The sequence below is a fragment of the Carcharodon carcharias genome, chromosome 4, assembly GCF_017639515.1.
Source record: "Carcharodon carcharias isolate sCarCar2 chromosome 4, sCarCar2.pri, whole genome shotgun sequence".
NCBI classification, from domain to species: domain Eukaryota; kingdom Metazoa; phylum Chordata; class Chondrichthyes; order Lamniformes; family Lamnidae; genus Carcharodon; species Carcharodon carcharias.
In genome coordinates, this window is record NC_054470.1 from 169,008,089 (window position 1) to 169,024,334 (window position 16,246).

Here is a 16,246-nt window from a genome sequence, read left to right on the forward strand (position 1 = left end):
GCTCTGGGCTATATACAAAGAATTTTTGAGAGAGAATTTGAATTGGATTACTCAAAGTTCCTTTGAAGCAGTTAGAGGTTTTCATAATAGCTGTTAGCCACTTAAGAAGTAAATAACCCTGTATCAAGGGGTATTTTTATATTGACAGCAAGAGCCAAGTTTTTAATTTGCACTGGGGACGTGGGTGACAGTGACAAAGCAGTCATTATCCATGTGTTAACCATGTACAGTGGGATTCAGAATCATGTATAGACCAGACTAGTTAGAGGTGGTAGGTTCCATTGCCTGAAAGACATCAGTGAACCAGGTGGGTTTTTGTGACTTTTAACAGCTTTCATAGTAATTTCCTCAAAACATTCATTTCACAACTTGTGGTGGGATTTGAACGCTCATGGTGGAATATAATGTAGGCAATTTGGGGGGGGTGTGTCTTGCCTGCAGCTGGAGAGCCCCTCATCACCTCTTCAGAAGGCCTACCGTATTAGTACCAGTCGGGCACTGGGGTGTGGCAGGCCTTCTCTTGAGTCAAGGACCCTGGGGCAGAAGTCCTGCCCACTGAGAGCTGCTGACTAATCAGAAGCTAGCAGCTCATTGCTCAGCAGTGCCACTGGTAAGGTGATGACAGCTGCAGGTAATACATTCACCTTATGCCTGGGATCACTGAGGGACACAGGCCACAGGTGAGTGAGGAAAGGGAGAATCACTGGGAGGGGGTAGTAGGGTTGGCAGCAAGTGCGGGGTGTGGCTTTAACAGACACCATGCTTCACAATGCCTGGTCCCTCAATCAGAGATTTTGTGCCTTGAGACGAGCACCCCAGCCCCTTGGGAAACCCGCAAGCGACCTCAATGGGTTTGCTTTTCAGGCTCCCCAAATGGTGAGCTCCTGCCTGCTGTTAGGTGAATGCCAGTCGTATCTCAATGAGGCTTTTAAGTGTCCTGGCATCAAACTCTCAGAGGGCGTTAAATTCTGCCTTCGATTTCTAGGTTGCCTCTCCAATAGCGTAAACCACTAGCTTAGTGCATCCATGCCTTGATACTATTCACTTCTTACAATAAATCTGACTATTGATTTGAAACCAGTGCTGCAGTTTGATAGATTGTATATTTATCGACCTAACAAAGGTGAAATTAGGTATGCCAATCAGCTAGAATTCTCCTTATTCCCCTAGATCTTACAGCATTTGTCTGGTACTGAAGCAGGTAAAAGCACGCATTGTTTCATAGGGGATTTCAGGTCTTACAGGTGTGCCCAGAGGCCTTAACTTCATGGAAATATCTTGCATAAGCCTTAAAATCAGCTTGTGAGATCCTTGCAACGTTTGCCAATGGCAGGCAGTAAGAGTGGGACAGATTCTTGGTCAGCCATGTAATGGAAAGAAACTGGAGCCTCTACCATCACTATCCATAGCTCCAGGCTACAGCATGCATTTAAAAGAGTATGTTGCCTTGGGGAGGCCAGTTGGCTCAGTTGACTGGATGGCCAGTGTGATTCAGATTGGTGCCAACAGCATAGGGTTGAATCCCTGCTCCAGCTGGGGTTGGTTTGGGATCTGCCCCTTTCCCCAATCCATGGTGGAGGTCATTGTGGTACTATGGTTCAGACCAGTCTTCGAGCAGAGAACTTGAGAAGATAGGTTTAAGAATGATATGTACTTGGCTGAAGCATCCTGAACTTCTGAAAAATATGTTTGAATGACATTATTGTCACTTTGCACAAAATTATTCAGAGTCCATGTGTGTGAAATTTATAAAAGCAAATACTGTGGATGCTGGAAATCTAGACGAAAACAAAAAAACCTGGAAAAACTCAGCAGGTCTGACAGCATTCAAGAGTTCTGATGAAGAGTCAAATGGACTCGAAACGTCAATTGTATTCCTCTCCGCAGATGCTGTCAGACCTGCTGAGTTTTTCCAGGTATTTTTGTTTGTGTAAAATTTATGTTCATTGCAGATTTAGTTAACATCAGCACTGATGTTAGTTAACTGATTGAATTTAAAATTTACCAGCAGGCAATATTCCAGTAATTCACCTGCAAAGCGGAATGAAGTTCAATATATTTTGTAGCCAAGCTATAAAACTTTCAAGATTCTCTAATCAGTGCTCTAAAAATGCAGGAGTTCTCGAGTGTTTATACCCTGGCTCCAATAATGTTTAGTTTTGAGGTTAGTACCACTGATTTGCACATTCATTTATTTGTGTACAAGGTTATCATCTAAGATAATCTGCTCTTGGCAATTCTTTCATCAACTCCTTCCTTTCCCCATGTCGGAAAAGTTGATCTTAATCCTCAGCAGGATTTCTCTCCAGTCTTCTTGGTACCAGAACGTAGCAAAGAGATAACACAGCACATTAATCTCATTGCTGATTGTGGGACCTTGCTGTACATAAAATATAGTTTATTTCAAATGAAATGCCTTGAGACGTTTCTGAGAGATAAGGGACACTACAAAAAGAAAGACTTGCAGTTATGCAGCACTTTTCATGACCACCAGACTCTTTTTCACGATATTTGCTGACAGAAGTGCCTCTCTAAAAGTATGATGTAGCCTTTATTGGTAACACTCATTGTTAATGTGTCATGTGTCCTCCATCTGGTACGATTGCAGTGCAACCACTTGTGAAGTTGATCAATACTTCAGTTAAAATCCATTCCAGCTACCTTGTGATAAGCCTTCACCTGACAGGAAGTTAAACTTGACGTATAATTTAACTTAATAAACCCCTAAAGGGCAGGCAGAAAGTGTCTAAATTTCTGGCCGGAAGTACGTTGCCCACCATGTTGGTGAAGATCAGAAATAGATATTCAGGGCCCACATCTGAAAGAGATGTTAGATTCTTTGCATGTGCAAATAAGTTTCTGTTTGAGGCCCCGTTGTAAGATTAGTTTTGCCCTCAACCAGTCTGGGACCTGGTGTTCCCAACTCTTTTGTTTTTGGAAGTCGTCTACCAGAATGGGCGATTAGTATCCTGTGTGCTACTGCTAGTGACTCAGGAGAAACAGTCCTTGTGTGAACATTTTGTGCATTTGCATTAGCTGAGTATTGTGACTTGCAACCAATCCAAGTTGTCTGTCACCTGCTGAACATACTACTACATTGTCAGTTGTGAGGGCATTGATAGCTTGTTGAATCAGTGGAACTTGACGTTTTTCAATGTAGTCGACACTGTAGAAAAACCACATCAGTAATTTTTATTAAAACATTACTTATCCGTAAATCTTCTTTTTCTTTTATGTTCTTTAATTTAATATTGTTATTTGTCTCACTACAAAAAAAGTCATTTTATTTTGGCTTGCTGATACTATGGCATTCAACTGGGGTAAATTTACTAACATTTTTCAACAGTAAGCAAGCATCACGTATTCAAATGTTATGTGAATAACCATATGAGTGGCATCATGTTTGAATGTCAAGGGATCAAATGTCACAAACTCAAAATCCCCTGGAACACTTCAAACCAGAGGCGGCAACCCCATTGGAGCCATCTGCTCCTAAAAAGCTGAGTTTTACAAATATACTTAACTGAATGTGGGGCAGAGAGGAGCAGGAGAATGCAGGCTCCCCCTGCATAATCATTGCTGTTGCTCCCCCTGACCCAGCCTCCTATCTTCTGATCTCCTGTTTTCATTTCCCCACCCCCAACCGATTCCTGCCGTTTAGCAATGGCCCAGCTCAATAAAGGCTGACTGTTAGACTGCTCCGTTGAATTGATATCCAAGGCCTAATGCTGGGGACTCCTCAAGTCTCATCATTTAGGTGCAGGGAATGTACCCTGTGCTTCATTGCCCAGTCAACATCACCCCCTCGCCCCCAACAACACAACAGCCAAAGATCGGAGCGCCTAACTTGTACCCCTAAGTTTGAACAAGGTATTGCTTAGACAACGAGTTCTTGACCTTATTACTTCTGAAGCCCCCTTCCTTGTTACAAAAATACCACAGACCCCTGTAAAATTTTATCACATATTGAACATCAAACCTCACCAGCCTGCTGCTCTGCTTGCCTGATTTTAACAAAGCAGGCAGGAGTGTGTGCACTGTGCAGCCTGGTGGGGAAGTAGATCCATTAGTGACAGGGAGTTGAGGGAAGAGAATGGGTGGAGTCTTCTCCAACAGAAGTTCCGGCAGTAGTACCACATTATCCCAACCTAGCATTAGTGTGCTAAATTAAAATTTTTTTTGGAAGTGAGTCAAAGAAAAATAGCCTATTTCAAGGTCTCATTCTGAGTAATAAACAGGTCACCATGGACATCAGTAGTGATCAGTCACACTCTTGTTGATCCCAATTGAAGAAACGGATTTTTAGAAAGACTATTGTTAAAAACTACTGATTTGGTCGACCCCTTAAAAACTTTTTTCATTCTTTTTTTGGATGTGGGCATCGCTGGCAAGGCAACATCCTTGGGAAGGTGGTGGTACCTTCATTAACAAACAAGAAGCAAAGAGTAGGGATAAATGGGTCTTTTTTGGGTTGGCAAGGTGTAACTAGTGAAGTGCCACAGGCATTAGTGCTGGGGCCTCAACTATTTACAACCTTTATCAATGGTTGGAAAAAGGGACTGAATATATGGTTGCCAAATTTGCTGCTGACACTATGATAGATAGGAGAGTAAGTTGTAAAGAGGACATAAAGAGTCTGCACAGGGATACAGGTAGGTAAAGTGAGTGGGCAAAAAATTGGCAAATGGAGTATAATATGGGAGAATTCGAACTTGTCCACTTTGACAGGAAGAATAGGAAAGCAGCATACTGTTTAAATGGAGAGAGATTGCAGAACCCGGGGGTTCAGAGGGATCTGGGTGTTCTGGTACATGATTCACAAAAAGTTAGTATGCAGGTACAGCAAGCAATTGGGTAGGCAAAAGGAATGGAATATGTAAGTCGGAAAGTTTTGCTACAGTTGTATAGGGTGTTGGTGAGACCACATTGGGAATACTGTGTACAGTTTCGGTCTCTTAATTTAAGGAAGTGTATAAATGCATTAGCAGTAGTCCAAATCTCTGGGATGAAGGGCTTATCTTAGGGCAGGTTGGGCCTATATCCATTGGAGTTTAGCAGAATAAGAGGAGATCCAATTGAAACTTAAGAGATCCTGGCAGGATTTGACAGCGTGGATGCTGAAAGGATGTTTTCCCCCTATAAGAGAGATTAGAACTCTGGGATACGGTTTAAAATTAAGGGGTCTCCCATTTAAGATGGGGATGAGGAGAATTTTTTTTCTCTCAGATAGTGGTTAGTCAGTGAAATTCTCTTCCTCAGAGAACAGTGAAGATGGGGTCATTGAATATTTTTAAGATTGGGTTAGATTCTTGATTGACAAGGGAGTCAACACTATAGGGGTACACAGGAAAGTAGTTAAGGCCACAATCAAATCAACCATGATCTTCTCAAATCATGGAGCAGGCTCAAGGTGCCAAATGGCCTCCTCCTCTTCCTAATCCATTTATTTGTATGTTCAACCGCTGCAGCCCACCTGGTCTCAGTGCACCCGCAGTGCTGTTAGGGAGAGAGTTCCACGATTTTCACCCAGTGACAGTGAAGGAATGGCGATATATGGTGGACGGTTAGTGACTTGGAGGGGAACTGGCAGGTGGTGGTGTTCCCATGTGTCTGCTGTCTTTGTCCTTCTAGGCAGTAGGGATTGGGGGTTTGGAAAGTGCTGTGAAAAAAGCTTTGACGCGTTGCTACATTGCATCAGATAGACGGTAGGCACTGCAGCCACAAGTGCAGAGAGTGAATGCTTGAGGCGGTGGATGAGGTGCCTGCTGATCAAAAGGGCTGCTTTGCCCTGAATGGTGTCAAGCTTCTTGAATGCTATTGGGACGGAACTCATCCAGGCAAGTGGAGAGTATTCCATCACACTCCTGTCTTGCGCCTTGTAGATGGTGGACAAACTGAGAAGTTAGGAGATGAGTTACTCAATGCAGAATCATTGATTCCAGTCAATGATGACCCCTAGGAGTTGCTGGGGATTTAGTAATGATAATCCCATTGAATGTCAGGGAGAAGTTGTTAGACTCACTCCTGTGTAGATGGTCATCACTTGGCACCTGTGTGGTGTAGCATTATATGGGAGGGATATAGTTAAAAGCCAGAACTGAACTGAATCTCCTGTAATAGAGAGGGTTAGACATGAGAGATGAATCAACTACAATGGGGAGAGAGGGTGGAATCTTATCACGGAGGTGGGACTGGGTGGGAAATCTGAAACTAAAATATATTTTATTCATAGAATTTTCACCATACAGCATGTTCCATTCTGAGGTCCCTCAATGCAATTGCAATATTCTTGATATTTACGATGTACATTCCATGTCAGGCATACAGCCTGAGGGCAAAATATTTCAAATTGAACATTACAGAAAGTGCAACCAAATACAACTTTTTAAAATTCATTTAAGGGATGTGGGTTTCACTGGCTGGGCCAGCATTTATTGCCCATCCCTAGTGCTCTTGAGAATGTGGTGGTGAGCTGCCTTCTTGAACTGCTGTAGTCCATGTGGTGTAGGTACCCCACAGTGCTGTTAGGAAGGGAGTTCCAGGATTTTGACCCAGCAATAGTGAAGGAATAGTGATATAGACTCATAGGCTCATTGATGTCTACAGCACAGAAGGAGGCCATTCGGCCCATCATGTCCATGCCGGTCAACAAAGATCTGACTACACAATCCCATTTTCCAGCGCTCGGCTCATAGTCCTGGAGGCTATAGCAATGCAAGTGAATACTTAAACACTTCGTAAAAGTTGCACGAGTTTCTGACTCAACCACCCTTTCAGGCAGTGAGTTCCAGACACCCACCACCCTCTGGGTGAAAAAATTTCTCTTCAACTCCCCTCTTAGCCTTCTACCTCCTATCTTAAATCTATGCCCCCTGGTTATTGGCCCCTCTACTTATGGAAAAAGTGCCTTCCTCTCCATCCTATCTATGCCCCTCATAACCTTATATACCTCTATCAGTTCCCCTCAACCTTCATTGATCCAAGGAAAATAACCCCAGTTTATACAATCTTTCTTCATAGCTCAGACCCTCCAGCCCAGGTTACATCTTGGTAAATCTCCTCTGCACCCTCTCCAGTGCAACCACATCCTTCCTATAATGTGGTGTCCAGAATTGCACGCAGTACTCAAGTTGTGGCCTAACCAGTGTTTTATACAGTTCTAGCATAACCTCCTTGCTCTTATATTCTATGCCTCAGCTAATAAAGGCAAGTATCCCATATGCCTTCTTAACTACCTTATCTACCTGCCCTGCTACCTTTGGGGATCTATGGATATGCACACCAAGGTCCCTCTGATCTTCAGTACTTTCCAGTGTCCTATCATTCATGGTGTAATCCCTTGCCTTGTTAGCCCTCCCCAAGTGCATTACCTCACACTTTTCCAGGTTGAATTCCATTTGCCACTGCTCTGCCCACCTGACCAGTCCATTGATATCCTCTTGCTGTTTACGGCGATCCTCCTCCCTATTCACAGTCCTCCACCCTGGTGTTTATATCTGCATCGTCCTTTTCCATTGTAAAGACCGATGCAAAGTATTCATTGAGGATGGCACCCATGTCTTCTGCCTCCACACACAGATTACTTCTATGGTCCCTAATTGGCCCTACTCTCCCTAGTTATTCTCTTGTTCTTTATATATTTAAAAAAACCCATTGGTTTTTCCTTTCTTCTAACCACCAATGCTTTCTCATGCACTCTCTTAGCATTCCTAATTTCCTTTTTAAGTTCTGCACTTTTTATACCCCTCTAGGGACTCTGCTGTATTGAGCCTTAGGTGTCTGCCGTAAGCTTCTATTTTTTTCTTAATCCTAACCTTTATGTCCATTAACATTCAGAGTTCTCCGGACTTGGATCTTCACTTTGTCTTTACGGGAATATATTTGCCCTGTACTCTTGCTATTTCCTCCTTGAATGCCTCCCACTGCTCTGACACAGTTTTATCTGCAAGTAACTGCTCCCAATCCACTTGGACCAGATCATATCTCATCTAAGTAAAATTAGCCTTTCCCCAGTTTAGAACATTTATCCCTGGCCCAAACATATCCTTTTCCATAACGATCCTAATCTAACTGATTTATGGTCACTATCTCCAAAATGCTCCTATAGTGATATGCCTTCCATCTGCCAGGGCTCATTTCCAAATAGTAGGTCCAGAACTGCCCCCTCCCTTGTTGGGCTTTCTACATACTGGCTAAAAAAGTTCTCCCGGATGCAACTTAAGAATTTTGCTCCTTCCCTACCTTGCACACTAAAGCTATCCCAGTTAATATTTAGGTAGTTAAAATCCCCTACTATTACTGTCCTATTATTCTTACACTTGTCTGAAATTTGATTACATCCTCTATCTTTCCCTGACTGTCTTGGGGCCAATAGTACACAACCAACGGCGTGTTTGCCCCTTTTGTGTTTCTTACTTCTATCCATATGGCTTTATTTGATGACCTTTCCAGGATATCATCCCTCCTCACTGCTATAATCGATTCCTTGATCAATATTGCAACCCCCTCTCCTCTTCTATCCCCGCCTCTCTATCTCGTCTGAATATCCTATAAGCAGGAATATTGAGCTGCAAATCCTGCCCTTCATTTAGCCAAGTCTTGGTCATAGCTATGATATCATACTCCCACCTGCCTATCTGTGCCCTCAGCTCGCCTGACTTATCCCTCAGGCTCATTGCATTGAAATATATTCCATTTACCCTTGTTAAACTCACTTCTTTCTTATCAAGCCTATGTTTCCTCTGCCTTCCAGACCTTACTTACTCGGGTTTTAACTTCTAATTCCATCCCAACTTCCCTCCCCTCTGAACTACTTTTCAGAATCTCATCCCCCTGCCAATTTAGTTTAAATCCTCCCCAACAGCATTAGTAAACCTCCCCGCGAGGATGTTAATCCCATTCCTGTTCAGATGTAACCCATCCAATTTATACAGGTCCCGCCTCCCCCAGAAATGAACCTAATGCCCCATGGATCTAAAGCCCTCCCTCCTGCACCATCTCTCCAAGCATGCATTCATCTGCTCTATCCTTCTGTTCCTATACTCACTATTGCGTGGCACTGGGAGTAATCTGGAGATTACTACCTTTGAAATCTTGCTTTTCAATTTCCTACCTAACTCCCTAAAGTCTGCTTGCAGGACCTCATTTTTCTTTCTTCCTATGTCATTGGTCCCAACATAGACCATGACCTCTAGCTATTCAACCTCCCCTTTAAGAATGCCTTGCAGCCATTCTGTAACATCCTTGACCCTGGCACCCGGGAGGCAACATACCATCCTGGAGTCATGTCTACAGCCGCAGAAGTGCCTGTTTACTCCCCTCACTAACGAATGCCCCACCACTATTGTCCTTCCACACTTCTTCCTCCCCGCCAAGCAGCTGGACCACCCAGAGTGCCAAGGCCTTGGATCTGGTTGGCCTCCCCAGAGGAAGCGTCACTCTCCCCGTTTTCCGAGTCCAAAAAACAGTTTGCGAGAGAGATGCATTTGGGGGATTCCCTCACTAACTGTCTGGTCCCCTTCTTCTGTCTGGTGGTCACCCATTCACTCTCTGCTTGTACTTCCTTAAGCTGTGGGATGACCACATCCTGAAATTTGCTATCCACAAACCTCTCAGCCTTGTGAATGCATTGTAGTGCCCCCAACTGCCACTCAAGATCGAAAACCTGGAGCTTGGGTTGCTCCAGTCAGAGGCACCTCCTGCACACATGGTCATCCAGACTGCCAGGAGCATCTAGGATTTCCCATATAGCGTAGGATGTGCAAATCATGGGATTGAGCTCCCCGAACATATCTTAATTAAATAGAATATGGACCCTTATTTTTCATTTACCCTTACTCCTACTTGAGTATAGACTAGATGCTAGATCCTCTAGATAGACTAGATCCTCCCGATGGTGCTGACTGCCTATCCCAGGGTCCTCCTCTCGCACTGTCCTCTAGGTGCTGCTGACTGCCTGTCTCAGGGCCCTCCTCTCACACTCTCCATAACTTTTCTTCATGCAGCATTTTCCATTCTGAGGTGTCTCAATACAATTTCAGTACTCTTGATATTCACAATATACATTCCATTTCAGGTATACAACTCAAAGGGTCCTGCAGTTTCCAGTTCCTCAGTGTACTATGGCTGAAAGGCCTTAGACAACGATCTTTCCCTGTTGTGCCCCTGCAGCTGCTGCCCTAAGCTTTAGTGCGTCCCTCAGTTTGTAGTCTTGGACTTTGGAATGTGCCAGTTGGTTGAGGACAACTCTTTCCACCGGGAAACCAGCAAACTTTGGCCTGAGTGTCTTTCACTGAATTGATCCTCCAGCTGCAGATGATGTTTATCTTAGTGTGCATCCTGGGAGCAGCCGGTGGAGCACAGAGCCATGTGGAGCTGCTCGGGATGAACCTCAACAAAAACGAGTGCATCTCCCTCCAGACCTGCTTTGCAAAGGCACATTCTAGAAAGAGTGAACATCGGTCTCTTTCCTACCACAGCCACCTTGAGGGCAATATGCAGAGTGGGTGAGACTCCAGGTGTGTAGGAAGGATCTGACATTGAGGGCCTTTCTCACCACCTGCCAAGCTACATCTTGGTGCTTGTTTGAAAGTTCTGGTCATGAGGCATTCTGCCAAATGACTTTGACAGTTTGCTCTGGGAACCATCCAGGATCTACCATCTCTTTTTCTCGCAGGCCTTGAGGACCATATGTGCTGACCACTGCCTGATGGACTTGTAGTCAAAGGTGTTTTTCTGCGTAAGCTTTTCCATGAGGGACAGGTGGCACAGCAACTGCTTGGGGCATTCCAGGGCAATATGGCCAGACCCATCCTTTGTAACACTGGGCACAAGTAGAACCTCAGCACATAGTGACACATGGTGTTTGCGGACAGCACAGCTTGACACAGCCAAACACACAAAGGTGGCCATCAGAATGAGGACGAAGTTGGCTTTGTTTTGTTCCCCCTTTATCTAGAGGTCTGTATATTGTGTCCCTGTGAATACGATCCATTTTTGATCTCCAGAGTGGCAGATTGTTCAGGTGATCACAACAGTGCAAGAGTGAAGAATAGGCCAGACCTGTGCTACGTACAGCAACACCGCGAGTTCCTTACACCTGATGACTAAGTTCTTACCTGCAATGGAGAGGGAGCATCACTTCCACAGCCTGCTTCTTGTTTTACCATAGCTGCATCACCTTCAAGTAGCCTGATCTGACGGTGACAGGATCAGTCGGCCCTGTTCCCAAAGGACATGGCCTCACTCGTGCTATGATTTACCTTGGTCTCAAGGCCTATTTCAACTGTTTGCAGATGCCCATCAGTCTGTGCACCAACAGTGGGTCCAAGTAGATGACAGTGACATTGTCCATGTAGAGGGAGGCTTTGACTTTCATGCCTCCACTGCCTGGGATAGTCATCCCTCTGATGCCTGCATCCTTCCTGATAGACTCGGCAAAAGTGCAATGCATGAACAGGACAGGGAGAGAGGGCATCCCTGCCTGATTCCAGATTTAGAAACATAGAAACTAGGAGCAGGAGTAGGCCATTTGGCCCTTTGAGCCTGCTCTGCCATTCAATATGGTCATGGCTGATCCTCTATCTCAACGCCATATTCCCGCTTTCTCTCCATACCCCTTGATGCCCCTGATATCCAAAAATTTATTAATTTCTTTCTTGGATATACTCAATGACCAGGCTTCCACAGCCTTCTGTGGTAGTGAATTCCACAGGTTGACCATCCCCTGAGTGAAGACATTTTTCCTCATCTCAGTCCTAAATGGCCTACTCCGTATCCTGAGACTATGGCCCCTGGTTCTAGACTCCCCAGTCAGGGGAAATATTCTCTCTGCATCCAGTCTGTCTAGCCCTGCTAGAATTTTATACGTTTCAATCAGATCCCCTCTCATTCTTCTGAACGCTAGTCAATACAGGTTGAACCAATCTCTCCTCATATGACAGTCCTGCCATCCCCAGTATCGGCCTAGTGAACATTCGCTGCACTCCATCTATGGCAAGTGTATCCTTTCTTAGGTAGGGAGACCAAAACTGCACGCAATACTCCAGGTGTGGTCTCACCAAGGCCTTGTAGTAAGATTGCAGTAAGACATCCCTACTTCTGAACTCAAATCCTCTTGCAATGAAGGCCAACATACCATTTGCCTTCCTAATTGCTTGCTGCACCTGCCTCTTTATTTTCACTGACTGGTGTGCAAGGACACCAGATCCCTTTGTACATCCATTTTTCCCAATATATCGCCATTTAAATAATGCTCTGCCTTTCTGTTCTTCACACCGAAATGTATAACTTTACATTTATCCACGTTGTACTGCATCTGCCATGTGTTTGCTCACACACACAACTTGTCTAAATCACTCTGAATCCACCTTGCATCTTCCTCACAACCCCGCCCAGTTTTGTGTCATCAGCAAACTTGGAAATATTGCATTTGGTTTCCTCATCCAAGTAATTTATATATATATCATGAATAGCTGGGGCCCAAGCACTGATCCCTGTGTTACACCACTAGTCATCACCTGCCACCCGGAAAAAGACCCATTTATTTCCACTCTCTGTTTCCAGTCTGTCAACCAATTCTCAATCCATGCCAATATATTACCCCCAATTCCATGTGCTTTAATTTTGCCCATTAGCCTCTTATGTGGGACCTTATCAAAAGCCTTCTTGAAATCCAAATGCACCACATCCACTGGTTCTCCCTTATCTATTCTACTTGTTACATCCTCAAAAAACCCCAGTAGATTAGTTAAGTATGATTTCCCTTTCATGAACCCATGCTGACTTTGTCTAATCTCGTTAATGCTTTCCAAGTGTTCTGTTACCACGTCTTTTATAATAGACTTTAGCATTTCCCCCACTACTGATGTTAGGCCAACTGGTCTGTAATTCTCTGTTTTTTTTTATCTCCCTCCTTTTATAAATAGTGGGGTTACATTTACCACCCTCCAATCTGTAGGAACTGCACCAGAGTCGACAGAATTTTGGAAGATGCATCCAATATTTCCAGGGCCACTTCCTTTGGTACTCTGGGACGTAGATTTGATTGGAAAGCTTTACAGTTCCCATCCATTGATTGAAGCTGCACTACTGATTTTTGTGTAGAGTAGTTGTAGCTAATTGTGGATTATCTCCCCAAACCTCGTTTCGGAGGGCGCATCCATCATGCAGATATATGATATTCTGTCAAAAGCCATCTCCTGGTCCAACCACTCTGTACCCCATAAAGGTAACTGTATCCCTGAGTAGCTTGAGGATTTCAGAGATATTTCTGCCAGGTACAGCGCAGGTCAGGTCAGGATGGATCACCAACTCCAGAGCAGAATTCACCCGATTGGCAATGACCTTGGCATGAATTTTGTAATCTGCATTCAGCAGTGAAATGGGCTGCCAATTTTTGATTTCCTCCCTCTCCCCTTTCCGCTTAAGATGAGAGTGATGCCATTCCTCATGGATTCTGACATGTTGCTGGCCAGTAGCGTACTCTCACACCTCCAGCTGGTCTGGGCCGGCCCAGTCCCACATAGTCGAATACAATTCAGCCATTAAGCCGTCACTTCCAGGTGTTTTGTTCTTCTCAAAGGACATGAAAGCCTTAGTCAGCTCATCAAAGTTAGCAGTTTGTCCAGACTCTTCTGCATACTGTCATCTAAGACCTCTGTGACAGAGAACAGGAAAGGCTGGGAGACTATGTTTTCTGTGCACTTCACATCATGCATGCTGAAGTAAAAGGACTTGCTGATCCTCAGAATGTCAGACTGATAACATTACCGAGCTATCCTCTTCCTTCAGACTGCTAATCACAGGGCTCTCTCTGCATAACTTTGGGAAGAAGAAACAAGAAGCACGTCTCATCCTGCTCCACAGAGTGGACTCTGGGCTGGAAGATGGTCTTGGAGACCTCAGCAGCAAACAGGGAATCCTGCTGGCTCTTTGCCTCTTGGAGATCCTCTGTGATATCCATCTCCTTGGACTGCAGCCAGAGAAGATTCTGCATGCTTCTCTGGAGTTGGGACATGCCCTTCCATTCCTTTCTCACCTTCTGAACATCTTTGAGGATGAAGAACCTCTTGATGTTTGCCTTGATCACTCCCCAGCAGTCCATTGGAGACTCAAAGGGGCGTTTCGTGGTTCTCCAACCTTTGTAGTTCCTTTTGAGTTCTTCGGTGTTTTTTGGGGTTAGCAAACTCGCTTTCAGCTCCCAAGTCCCCTGCCAACCCTCTGGTCTTCCTGTAGGTGACAGTCGGCCAGTAGGAGGCAGTGGTCAGAGAATAACACCGGTTTAGCATTCATGGATTTGACCATGCATCTTTGGTACACAAACAGGAACTCTATCCTGGAACAGACAAATCCTTCTGGCCTCGACCAGGTGCATCTCTGTGGCCCGCCACCTGTAGGGTTGCTGAAGATGTTGTGCAGCTTGGCATCTTTTATCATTTGCATCAAGACTCTGAACTAGATGTCCAGTTTGTTGCCAGTCCTGTTGGATTGTCCAGCTGCATCAATGGTGCAACAGAAGTCACCACCCAGAATGAGTGGCCTGGATGTCGCCAGTAGCTGTGGGAGCTGCTGAAGAACAGATAGCTGCTCACTGTTTTGAGCCCAGGTATACAATTAACCAGAAAAGACCATTTCTGCACATCACATCTGGAGGTGCCCACTCATTACCACCTTAACTTCGAAGATGGTGAAGTTAGTTGTCTCCCTCCAGCAGAATATCCAGGCAAGAGGAACAAGAGTCACTTCCTCCTGACCAGATTGATGGCCCATGGGACCACCATTGCGACCATTGCCTAGAGGAGCTGAAATGCGGTATCCCATACTCATGCAGAAACAGCAGATCGGCTGTAACCTTGGCACAGAAATCCAAGGTTGAAACACATGGTGTATTAGATTTAATACCACACACGTTAATGGAAGCAACCTTTACCCCTTTTGAAGCGTTTTGTCGCTTACCAGACCCGTATTCTTTGACAGTTCCAGTCCTTGGGGATGCTCCTGCATACCCGTAGTGTTCACAAATGGTCTCACTTGTGCTAGACTGCCCAATGTGCTCCCACCTTCAGGGTGATCTTGCTGGAGGTGGGGGTCAGTGAGACAGCAATAATTTGCCTGGCAATGGTGGGTGTTGTGGTAAACCTTTAACAGGGTGTAGTCATGTTTTCTGTATACATTACTAGAGGCGAAATGATGCAATATTGAATGTGATTCAGTCTTAGCCTCAGTTACTTCTGAAGAAGCTATCAACTCAGACATGTGTACATGTTCCCCATAGATGTAATACTGCTAGCAACTTCTCAGATCCTTAATAAATAAACCTATGTATTTTTGTGTTAATCAATCCTTTTTGCCTTGTTTGTGCCTTGATGTTTACATACTAAGTTAAGCATAAGGAGAAGAAAAACACAGCTCCCCGCTGTGTTTCCTCCTCTGGGCAACCTTGCCCCATGCTCCCCTACTTGATTCAGCAAAGCCCCCTTCTGCTGGTGAGGCTGCCGTCCATGCAGTGCTGCGGGACCTCCTATTGGCCCTCCCATCTTGTGAACCCAACCGCTGTCCTTAATTGGCTGGTGAACAAGGAGGCGAGCTGTTAATTGGCCACCTCCTGGAAGATTACAACCATTGGCACACCTCTGACCCATGCAGGTTCAGGACCCGGAAATCATCCCAAAGTCTGAAAGTTTTCAAAGGGCATAAGATTCCATCCAGAGAATCTAAGATGAACCACCACCTTCTCAAGGGGAACTAGGGATGGGCAATAAATGCTGGCCCAGCCAGCGAAGCCCACATCCCGTGACTGAATAAAAAAAATGAACAAAGAAAGGTTAGAGACTAGCGATGTATAGGTTAATACAGGGGAGACAATGGCATAAAATCACAACAATGCAACAAACTATTTGGCCCAATCAATCAGTGTTGGTGGTTATCTTCCATGCAAGCAGTAATCCAAATCCCATAAAAGAGAGATGAATCGCCAGGACAAGATAGAGAGAGAGAAAGAGGAGCTGGAGGTGAATCACTTTCAATGGGAGAAAAAGGACACTAGAGAGGAACAACTTGTAATGGTGGGGTGGGGAGAGGGAATTATGTGGAGAAGATGTTAGAGGTTACAGGTGAAATGCCTGGAATGCAGAGAGAAAATGGTCAGATGACTCATCCAAATTGAATTTAGAAAGAACTTAAATCACCTGTAATGGTGACAGATAGAGAGGTTACCTGGCAATAAAACACCTGGGGCTGAATTTTC